Here is a 12,662-nt window from a genome sequence, read left to right on the forward strand (position 1 = left end):
CTTTCTCCTAAGTGTTGCTTGGCATATTCATCTTTTGGTCAAGATTCCATCATTTTCCTACTCTATTATCCCATCATATGTCTACTTCTGTTGTGTGTTAGCCATCAGGAGAATTTTGACTTAGGGGCCGTGTTGTACACAATTAAGTAATCAGTAAGACACCATTTTTGTAACAGTTAAGTGTCTACATGCAAAATGTCTCTCTAAGATTCAGACTTCAGCAAAATGTGCTTATTGAAAAAAAAATCACAACAATGCACTGGAACTATGTATGGTTTTACGCTTTTCTCTAATGTTAACTCATACGAACTGTAAGAAAATGTTAGAAAAGTGTGTCACATTGTCTAATTCACAAATTGACATCAAGTGAAAGCAGTTCTTGGCCTGCATGCAGCTTAAAGCTTGCTCCTTCTGTCTTAGCCCTGAATAAGAACTCATTGCTTGAAATGTTGTCTTTTTCAGTTGGTCCAATGAAAACTCATCTGTGCCTGAGAACCTTGCCTTGCTTGATGTTTTCGGCAATCACACTGCAAAAATATTACTGCCGGAGCTCCATACAGCTGTGACTATTCAACTGGCAGGCAGGTCTCAAGAGTTCTTTATTCCTGTCAGACACAAACCATTATAGAGCAGCATTCTCCAAGAGACAGATCTGCTTGTGGGACACATAAATACTGGTTTTTCTTCCATTGATGTCAATAGGAGCAAGGATAGAGGTATGATGTTATGAGATGCTAAGATCTTAAAATATGCTCTGAATGATTTCTATTTTAAGAGCTGGTTTGCTTTGGAGGATGAAAGGTCTGTTCACTTAATATGAGGAACAAGGCCTGTCTCAGAGATGTGGAAGAACATCTATTCATCCAAAAGCTTAGCTATTTCAGGAATAATCTGTAAATTATTTTAAAAGTTTGTTTAAACTGTTGTTAACTATACCTGGCAGATTTCTGGCGAATGCATTATTGTTTCTTTAGCTTTCTTCATTCCTGCAAGGAATTTTTTTGGGAGACAGGACTTGTCGCTTCTCCTGTTGACACTGTTCTACTTTATATAAATAATTACACATTCACTGGGACTGGGACTAACACTCCCACCCTTCCCAGGAGGGTTACCAAACCCCCAAAACTAGAGCATTGTTTTTTCTCTCACCAGCTGGCTCCAGGAATATTTAAGTATATTTAACAAAGTGGGACTGTTTCAGTCAAAGGGGATGGTGGTTGGGTCACTGCTGTGAGGCAGAAACCTAACCTGGAGAGGAGAGGAGAAGAAAGATCCTCTCAAACACAGGTAGGAATTAGATTTTGTGAGGCATTTACTGACTTCTTCAGGAACACTAATATGATCTTTTCTTTCTCTGTGGGATTTACACATCAATTTATGTCATTATTTTGACAAGCATTTACATAAAAATACATTTTTAGCATTAAATGTAATAGTTTGTACAAAATAAAATTGAGTTTGGGGACTAAATTTCATTTAGAAATAGGAAAAAATCAGATTCAGCTCCTGGGTCCTGAGATTTTCTTTCCTGTCCAAGTATTCAGCGAATTATTAGCCCAAACTAACTTAGAAAGTCTTTCCAAACAATATCTTGTTTATCGGTATGGGCTCCACAGATTCTATGCCTTCTATCTTAGTCTAATCAGAGTTCAGGTAGGTAATCTCTGCTTTCTGCTTTAAAAAGCTGTGAATTATACCTGTTGTCATAGAGTGAAGGGCTTCTGTGAAAGACAGGGTAACTTGGGAATTCATAGCCTGGAAAAACTACATTTCCATCAACTAGAAAACATTAAATTCATCTACTGAAGAAATATGCAAAAGCAATGTTACTCTGATGGTCTCTTGCTGTTTTAGGTAGTGATCATAATATCTACTTCTATTTATTCCCATGGATACTGAGGGATTTATAGGAATTATTTTTAACAGTAATTCTTTCTTGCAACAATTCAGTATGCTGTTATCTAACCGACAGCCAACCTTGCACTGGACAGATAGTTAAGGTCTGTTTGGTTTTCTCTTTTCTGGACTTAAAAGCTGGATATGAAAAGTCAAAAAAACCACACTGTTTTATCCCAGAACCAAATGTTGGAGTTTGTTGGTCATTTTTGTTTGTTTGTTTGTTTTTACAAAATTTAACAATTAATTTTTAAGAAACAATACAGGTTTTCTATTTTCAGTTGTGTTTTGTACACCCGTGCTTCTAATAGCTTTTGGGATTGCATGCACATTTTGATGGTATTTAGACCAACTTCATCTTTTCTAGGGATATGCATGACTTTAACATGGCCCATGGTTTAACAAATAGATTAATGTTTTGAAGGCAATTCAAACACAAAACTAAACCAAAACAGACAAACTGGAATAGGAGTGGAATGGACTTGTCCAAATTTGTCTATCCAAATTTGACTGGCAGACTTAACCCCTGATTCTCATATTAATACGTGTCTGAAGAATTCTGAAATGGAGTCAAATTGTTAAAATAAACTTTGAACGCAATGAGGATGCAGCATAATCAAAAGCCCTGTTCAAAAAACTTTGAGTTTGCATCAGACCTCTGATCACTTTTTTATAGCTATAAACTTTTGGGTATAAATCTGGCATTAGAGCTTGGCTGGGAATGTATGCTGGGGTCATCTTCTATGTTACAGAAAACATAGAAGTGATACTACAGCTATAAATTCATAAATTACCTATCCAGGCCAGGTCAGAGACATCGTAGTGCTTTGGAAGATACACTAAGCTTAGAATCCACTTACTTTAATCAGCTCTATTTGAATTTCACTTACATTTAAAGCAGATAATTGAATAATGGTACTTAAGAAGAGACTCTGGGGTTAATAATACCAGAAAATTATTAAGTAACCCATAGAAGCACACTTTCACCTGGGTAAAAGCTGCAGCCATGAGAAGGTGATAACCAAGAGACAGGCCAGCAAACATTTTATGTGTATTTAGGGTGGTGTCAAGGCAAAGAGAAGTGTCAGCAGAGTTCAAGAACCTAAGAACCAAGAGCTTTGAAAACTTAGCTGGAAAGCTGAATACAGAGATGTTGTACTGGATAGACAGTGTAATAATCATGATCTATTGGTTGCAACTCAGGCTCCGTATAAAACTGTTGCTCTCATTGCTTTTTAAAAATCCATATACTTAGCATCACATATCTGCATCTGTACCTATTTACAGCAAAGAATTCCTTACTATTTGACATTGTGCAGAATAATTATTATCAGTGCACTGCAGTACATCTGGAAATATGATGGAATGCTGGCTCAGCATACCTCAGGCAAAGTACTGCACCTCTTAAAGAATGATAGCATACATAAAACAGGAGCACAAGAGCCTGGTTAGCTTTGCATAGATGCTGAAAGCCAGGCAGATTTTTTTTTTGTGAAAAGGAGTTACAGTGCTACAGCTCTCCAACTGTAGAACAGGTAGCAATAGACATTTAATACTTACCAATCCTAGGAAAGTTCTCTGATTCCTTATTCAAAGGTGCTATACGTGTGACAGGAAATGTTATGTGGTAGAGGCAGGCATTCTTGATTCCCATCCTACAAGGATTAAGAAGAAACTTGACTGTAATCTCAAGAATGAGCCCAAAGACCAGGCTCTGAATCTGGACTGACTTTTCTCCTCTCAAAGTACCCTTTCAATACATGAGTTGAAGCATTTAAACATAAAGACTCTTTCAAAACAGTTGCCTGTGCTCAACTGTCCACTTCCAAACTGAAGTTAAGTATAGTTTAGGAGCACTGACATTAAATTACAATATTACTGACTCAGTCTGGCCCTTATTTTGTTTGGTGGATATGGAAAAACCAAAATAGTCTGAGGCTCCTGAAAATATTAAAACAAGTAACTCCTGTAATACAAAAAAGATAAACTGCTGCTTGATTCTGGCCCCGCATTTTTGATTCCTAAAGTACTAAAGGACTGTTGCTGAGTTAGAACTGCACAGACGTTTCTTGCAATTGTTTCCATATAACACTAAAAACACTGAAGCATTTTCATACCAAGTATATATCTAATATTTGCCTATAATGCTGTTTCTCTAATGCTTTTCCAGGGTTTAGATTATTTTTGTGATATATTTTATAAACAAAACTGCTACTTTCTGGAAGTATCTGGACTTGGCTCCTCAAATTTCCATATAGGTTCCATCCGTTTTGTATAACTTTTGGCCTTAATACTTCAGCATTTTAACGACCTATAGCATTTTGCCCATAGCAAGAAGCACTTAATCTAGTATTCAAACGTGTTCCTCTGTGGCTGAAACTGATACTGACAATGATACTTCTTTACATATTAAGTAATGATGACTCTGTCATCAACAACATAATAGATCCCAGATGTGTTTAAAAAACATAATATTGGGCTAAACTCCAAATTCTGGCCCGGAACACATGTGTGCATCTCCCAGGGCAGTAATTCAGCATTTAGAAAAAGTAAACGTACCATTGTAAAGCACACGGCAGATATCTGAGTTCCAGCCACCAGTGAAATAATCTGGCCCTAGTTTTGCATTCCATGACCCCTGTACTCTGATGGGAAGGAGGCCATAGGGACTGACTGTCATTCCCCTACTCGGAACTGCCCAGCCCTGGTACAATTTATTGTTGCACAGGAACAGTCCTAATTTACATTAGTGGTGCAACACCCTCCTTCTTGCCAAGGACTCTATGCTCCAAAGGCTGAATAAGGACAACAGAGGGCACAGCATAAACAACAAATGGATCCAGTCAGTCTTTTTGTATCATCGATATGATGTTGTACCTGGCAGAGAATGGCTGTATCAAGATGTTCCCTCCCAAATACTTCGGCTCTCTCGACTTGATCTAATATGCGTGTTGAAGAAGGGGTATTTTTCCTGTTCTGGATTTTCATCTTTGAGAAAGGAAGTCCTTCAGATGTAGACTTCCCCACTTTATCATTCATATGTAACTGTTGAGCTGCTCAGTTAAGTTAGGGCCTCCTATTCAAGTCAAGAAAACAAGTGCAGGAATGATTAAATCTGATGGTAATTTCCTTGTATTCTCCCATGTCTTGTGGCACAGGCTATCACATCATTTGCACATTTTGTAAAGAGCTCATTTCTCATTGTGCCCTTCCCATACCGTTTATGGTATTTTGGAAACAGATAGTGAATTTTCTTATCAGCAAAAGTAGGAAAACAGTATTTTAGTTGGCTGAACTAAAATTGTTCACATTTTTCTTCCTAAGAACATATGCATTAAATAAATTAGATCAAATTGTTCTCCTTTTCATGTATATATAGCCTTATAAATAAGAGTAGTAGAGGGAAATTCAGGAAAAGCAATGAGAGTATTGGCATGAAATAATTTCTCACGGGGCTTAATTCTGTTCTGATTTCCAATCTGTGTTGCCAGTAACAGTAAACTAATTATAACATGTGAAACTGCACCATGGGATTTAGGTCCTAGGTATCACCTGTGCAATAACAGTATGACAGCATAACACATTTGATGCTCTTTAAAAATATCTCTATCTTTCAACTACAGCATTCAGAAGACAGGAAAAAAAAAAAGAAACCGAAGCTGGGTGCCTTATTACAAACCTACTTATTTATAGAGGATGTAAAACTTTCTCTTCCTTGAACAAAAGAGAATTAAAGTACAACACACAAAAATAGGCAGCTTCTTTGTTCATGCTTCCAGTTTTCTTTTTGACAGCGTTCTTCCCAAAAGCACTCTCTAAGACATTTCTCTGGAGTGCCCTTGATGCCTTTTCCAACTTCTCTTTCTTTGCTTCTGCATGTCAGTGCCTGACAAAGTCTCTCACTGCACAGTCCCAACTTCTGAGTGGATTCACATGTGCCTTCACCTTACGCCCCCAGTGTGGCTTGCACCCAACTTGAAGGGGAGATGGCTGTGATCATCACCAGCTTGTTAGCACCACCCTGTGTGTCTTGTAACACAGCAATGACTCCACACCCTCACTCACTTTCTTCATCCAGGTCAGAGCTGAGCTTAAAAGTCTCTGGTGGTGGTGGTTGTGGAGGGGAGAGGATGCTGTTGTGCTGTGGATTGTTCAACGTAGCAGCTCTTTTCATTTCTCAATCTATAAACCAGACACTAAGTCTCCAGAAATTTATTCATACACAGATACGAGCTAGTCTTGTCTTTATATGATGACAATGGATCCAAAAGTGATTTTTTTATAAATCCCTCATAAGAGTAATTCTATTTTGTATCCAGAAACAGAAAGTCTATTTTCTCCATTTTAGTGACATAATTTTCTAACTCCTCTCGTATTTCCTTCCCCGAGCACAAGCATTAATTAATGGTCTCATGTTTCTTTCCCACATCCACCAAAGCAAAGGGAACCTGCTTTAGAATTTTCTTTCATAATACTATCTACTTGAATACTTGCTAATTTAGATTACATCGAGCCTGGGATAATGACTGCCTGGGCAGCTGATCCATCTTTGCTTTTACAGCTCCCTAGATAAGACTAGCATTCACTGACACTTGATGATGCCCTGCCCCATGCCGGGCCTTAGAAGCTGTCCTGCAGAGACTGATGTGCTCTGCTCCTCTCTGTCACCGCTGCGAGGTTCAGCCCTGGGACTGCTGGAGTCACAGGTACCTGAATTGCAGGCAATTCAGAGGTTCTGTCTTTTTAATTTTATGGCCTTCTACTCTAAGCGTTATATTATGTACTGATTATTTTCCTCAGACCGATGTGTTTAAAATGCACTATTAGGGAGATAGCTCTTGCTTAAAAATATTCTTTTAGAATCCATTTGTCTGATCAGTACTTTAGCAATCTCTCCACCTGCTGTGTGATACGGCCGTTGTAAGTGAATGCTCTTGGTTAATGGCCCTGGGATGCTTCACTGGAAATGCTGAAACTGTCCTTTAGGAGGCTTGTACTATGATGGAGTATCTGTTCACAACATTATGAATGTTTCAAGCATCCTGCTTGATAGCAGACACTCTGGTTAATAATTATTAGATCTCTTTGGTTACAGGAATACTTGCAATTTAGCAGTAGTTGTCCAATTTGTCATTTTTACATTATGATGTAAAACAATTCAACTAATGATAAATCAGCACCATTCTCCTTAATAATTTCTTATGCTGGCAAATGAGCAATTGACTTCGAACAATAGGGGGTAAAACATTTTTTAAAAAAAGAATAACTAGGAGATCAGCTTGTATTCCTATAAAGAGGCAAGTAGAAATTGATGTCAGAATTACCCAAACTGACAAATGAAAGGACCAGAAGGTAATTTAGAAGAGCCATACTGAAAACCTGTACCTTTTTTATGATTAATGCATCACATCTGGTCTCTCTGCTAAATGATAATATGAATTATGGTGTTTTGCAACTGTACGAAATATGTTATTACTTGAGGTAAAGCCAGCAAAGAGGCGAAAAAAAAAATTAACTAAGGAATATAAGCTCAGTTCCCAAGAAGCTCCTAAATTCCTAAGAAGGTGTGGGAATACTGTCAATAGTGCATTTGCACTTGGTATCTCAGTATCAAAAGAAAGCAAGGGAGGGGGAGGTCTATGACTCATCACAGCCATTTTTTATATAAAGCCAGAAACCACATTGTCATTTGATAAATGAAGCAAGAGTGAAGCCTGACATACAAAAAGAGAGAAGACCGGGAATTCCAGCCTGGGGAAGGGTGGAGGCTCTGCAAGTTTTCCAGTGACAACTCTTGTGTGGTTTTTTTATTTCTATGAAGTAGCAGATTCAATTAAAGGCATAACACGGACAAATCCTTGGCTTACAGTTCAAAGCAAAAATTGGGAAATCCTAGGAACTGGGTGGGTATATCAGTTTGTAAGAGTCATTTTAGGTGCTAAGTTTATCAAGAAAATAGGGATACGTCCTCTCTGTTGCATGTTGTCCAGTGCTATTCTGAAAAGGGACAACTTGCAATTCCAGGAAATACCAAAGTTCTTTTGGAAGTGAAAATATCAAGATTTTGGCACTTAAGACCGCATTGAGAGAGTTGGGGTTGTTCAGCCTGGAGAAAAAAAGAAAAGGCTCTGGGGAGACCTTATTGCAGCCTTTCCATATTTAAAGGGGACTTACATGAAAGATGGGGACAGACTTTTTCATAGGGGCCTGTAGCAACAGGACAAGGGGTAGTGGTTTTAAACTAAAAGAGCAAAGATTTAGACTAGATACAAGGAAGAAATTTTTTATGACAAGGGTGATGACACACTGACCCAGCTTGCCCAGAGAGGTGGTAGATGCCCCATCCCTGGAAACATTCAAGGTCAGGTTGGACGGGGCTCTGAGCAACCTGATCTAGTTGAAGATGTCCCCGCTCATTGCAGGGGGGGTGGACTACATGACCTTTAAAGCTCCCTTCCAACACAAACCATTCTAGGATTTTAGGATTCTATGATTCAAAGGAAATAAAGTACTGTTGCTGATAGCATTTACACGAATTTAAATTCAAATAATTTCACAGTGTCAGCCAAACAGGACTTGTGCAGAAATACTAAGAGAGCACTACATCTTTCTGTCATTGCACAAGAGATTTTATACAGATGACTCTTCACAGTAGAAAATCCGATTTGGTGAGAATCCTGAAAGCTGGAGCATAAAGATTAAGAAATTAAGCTGTTGGGGAGGGGGTCATTATTTTCAGTCAGATCAGCAGGCCGTTCTGGCTGCTGCACAGCAACATCATTATTAAATTTGTCACAGGAAGATGGAGAGATGCACGGAGGGACATGTGGAATAGCATGACCACCTGCAAACCATCTGCACCATCATTTACACAGTCTTTTCAAAGAACATCTCCGTGACAGACTGTCAGGGCTACATTTCAGGTAAAGATTTCCCCTTTCCACTTCAGCAGTGGTCTCATTTTCAGGCAGACAAGGTCACACTTGCCACACGTTCATTAGGAAGTTTGTCCCTTGTTAGCTTTGTGTACAAAATATCTTTCTTCAATGACTGTTAGGGAGAAGCCCTCATCCACTGGATCGCCAGCATCACTAGCTTAGTCCAGGAGAGCCAGCAGCAGCCGATGAGAGAAGAGGGGTCACTCAGGCTGGGCATTTCTGCCAGACCGCTACAGGAGGCAGTGTCACCCTGGGACAGCGGGCATTTTTTATAATTACTATGGCACCAACTCTGTAGTTTAAATGTTAAACAGTTTATCACTAAAGATTCATCATTCCAAGCCTGTAGATGCTGCACCTCAGGGACACACATAACAGAAAATAGTTTTTGTTCTACCTTCAAAAAGGAACTACATTAGAAAAGAAAGTTACTTGTGTTGCAAAGTCAACTGTCAAAAGTTAGACATTTTTTGTGCACGTTAATACAGACTCTTTGCTTATGCAACTCCATGCTATTTTTGTCACACAACCTATGCATCATTTATGCAAAGAATACATACACAAGGCAGCGTAATTAAGATTGCATGAGAGACTGTAAATCTGCCATCTTTTGGTTTTGCGCTTAAAACCTTTACAGCTTAATTCATACCCATTTCCTACATAGAATTCCTAACTGTATGTCACAGTTTTATCCCACAAAGACAGGGACTCTAAAAGATGCCGATCGAGCATCTTGAAGCATCAGCTTCCTGATTTCAAAAATTAAGTATCATCAATTTATGAAAGAGTTTATTTGATTCAGTTCCTTGCAACAGCAGGGGACTGGGATTTGTGAAGAAGAAAGGTCATTCCCATTTCTGTGTTCCTAACAGATAATAATTTAGCTTAAGATTAATGTCAATGCTAAAACCTTTATTTATGGGTAAGTGCTTACCGGCCTTTTACTTTTCTGTTCCTTCTGCAGCCATTGATGGAAACCAGCCAGACGTCTCCGCTTTAGTTCATGGATGAATTCTCTCTAGCAACATCATTTACATTTGGTAAATACAGTTTAATTTAGATTGAGTGCCTTGCTTGTAGTCTGTAACTCACGGTGTGTGTTCCCAGACAGCCAATGCCAGGGACCGATGCTGCTGATGTTCCCAGTACGGTAAAGCTGCAGGAGCCTGGCTACATGTGCTGCGTACCGGTGTGGGGGGCTTTCCCAGCAGCCTCTTCTCTCCCTTGATTTTCTCATCAGCCCAGAATTTTCCCTTTGCTGCACAGATCTGTAGATATTCTTGGGTGGTAATGAAGAACCTGTGACCACATTAACTGTTCAGAAGCTTGAAACTACTTCTGGAAGAAGTTAGAAGTCTGCAGCAACCACATGTAAGAGTCCTTGAACATGTAAGCCTTGGGAACTAACAGCCTTTGTTGGTGGTTTTGCACGGATGCCAGCTCTTCAGTGCATATAAGGCCTGAAATACTTTCTTGCTTTTAAATAGTGGGTCCTCTCTAGACTTCAAAAATGTTGACAATCAGAGAGGAGCAGCAGGGAATACATGTCTCTGGTGTGAGGATTACACAACTCTCTGTCATTGTATTGCGTTTGCTTGGTAAGGTTTTGGTAGCAAGGGGGCTACAAGGGTGGCTTCTGTGAGAAGCTGCTAGAAGCCTCCCCCATGTCTGATACAGCCGATGCCAGCTGGCTCCAAGACCAACCTGCTGCTGGCCAAGGCCAAGCCCATCAGTGATGGTGGCAGTGTCTCTGGGACAACATATTTAAGAAAGAATAAAAAAGAAACCCTTCACAACAACAATTGCAGCCAGAGAGAGGAGTGAGAATATGTGAGAGCAACAACTGCAGACACCAAGGTCAGTTAAGAAGGAGGTGAGGAGGTGCTCCAGGCACTGGAGCAGAGATTCCCCTGCAGCCCATGGTGAAGACCATCGTGCAGCTGCAGGCTGTCCACCTGCAGTCCATGGAGACTAATGGTGGAGCAGATATCCACCTGCAGCCCATGGAGGACCCCACGTCAGAGCAGGTGGATGCACCCAAAGGAGGCTGTGACCCCATGGGAAGCCTGTCCTGGAGCAGGCTCCTGGCAGGACCTGTGGCCCTGTGGAGAGAGGAGCCCACACTGGAGCAGGTCTGCTGGCAGGACTTGTGACCCTATGGGAGTCCCATGCTGGAGCAGTCTGTTCCTGAAAGACTGCACCCCATGGAGCTCCACCCACGCTGGAGCAGTTCATGAAGAACTGTAGCCCATGGGAAGGACTCACATTGGAGAAGTTCGTGAAGAACTGTCCCCAGTGCCACTCAGAGGGAGGAGGCAGAGAATTCGAGAGTAAAGTTAAGCCTAGGAAGAAGAAAGGGGTGGGGGGAAAGTGTTTTAAGATTTAGTTCATATTTTCTCATTATCCTATTCTGATTTGATTGGTAATAAATTAAATTAATTTTTCCCCAATTTGAGTCTGTTTTTCCTGTGACAGTAATTGGTGAGTGATCCCTCCCTGTCCTTATCTTGACCCACGAGCCTTTCATTATATTTTCTCTCCCCTGTCCAGCTGAGGAGGGGAGCGATACAGTGGCTTTGATGGACACCTGACATCCAGCCAGGGTCAACCCACCACAGTCATATACATTGACTTCCACATCTAGCAATTTTTATGAACATTACATTACCTCCGTGACTAAAACCAGTATACCTAGTGGTAGTGGTTAAACTTTTGGCTGCTAACCAGCATCCTGTCGGTCATAGAGTAAGTGTCTCCTCTTTAGCTTTCTTATTTCCCATTGCTGTCACTTCAAATCAGTTCAAAACACAACTGCAAATATTATCTCTGCTCTGACCACACCAGGATCTTCTCTGTTTCCACAGCCCCCTTTCTGTGGACTGGACTCCCTGCCCCAATCCTTCACCAAAGTCTTGTCTACATGTGTCCTGCTCCTTCCTCTGGCCCCACTGGGGGATGTGGTGCTGCCGACACACGTGCACTCATACAAGACTTGGGCCCCTGCAAAACCCGCACACACCTCAGCTTCTGCTCTTTGCTGTCTTCCATTGCCTCTGTGCACACGGGAACGCTGCTGGCACCTCTTACCAGCCATCCTGCAGGCTGCCTCCAAAGATCTGGGATGTCCCAATAGCAGCTGCACCTCTCCCATACAAATCCTCTTGGAAATTTAGCAAGCATGGACCCAGGTTATTCTGGTGCTTTCTTCATCCAGCACTGCAGAAAGGTATTACATTAGTATTACTGCAGTACAGGTATTACATCAGCTAAACTGCAGCATCCTCTTTCTGTTTAAACCTCAGAGCATCCTCTCTAATCCACAGCACTTCATTAAAGCTTTGGGAGTGGGACTGCCTTTCTTTGTGCTTTGCAAGAATAGTAATGTTAAGTGCTTAATAAACAAGCTAAAAATAAGATAATAGGGTTATATTCTGCCTTGCATGCAGCACATTCTCTGTTTAGTTCCTCCAGTCAGTTTAGTTCCTTCAGTTGGCTGTGCCTCAACACTTCACTACGGACTTACCTTCTCCTGCAAGAGGTGTATGCGGGGAGAAGCACTTAAAGCAGGAAGAGGGGCAAGCTCTTCTTAAAACAATCTGTAAAAGATAAATTATCCTTTATTGACACGATAATCGGTATATCATCACCCAACAGCACTAACAATGTGGTTTCAGTGAACAGTTTTTAAAATGTCGAGTTTTCTTGTGTTCAATAAGAGTACTGGCTTAACTTCTCATTTCTTCTCTCAGTCAAACAACTTTGGCCCAAATCCTACAAACACACAAGTATTGAGTTCATTACTGTGCGCTCTGCCACAGCCCTTTACAG

The sequence above is a fragment of the Numenius arquata genome, chromosome 9, assembly GCF_964106895.1.
Source record: "Numenius arquata chromosome 9, bNumArq3.hap1.1, whole genome shotgun sequence".
NCBI classification, from domain to species: domain Eukaryota; kingdom Metazoa; phylum Chordata; class Aves; order Charadriiformes; family Scolopacidae; genus Numenius; species Numenius arquata.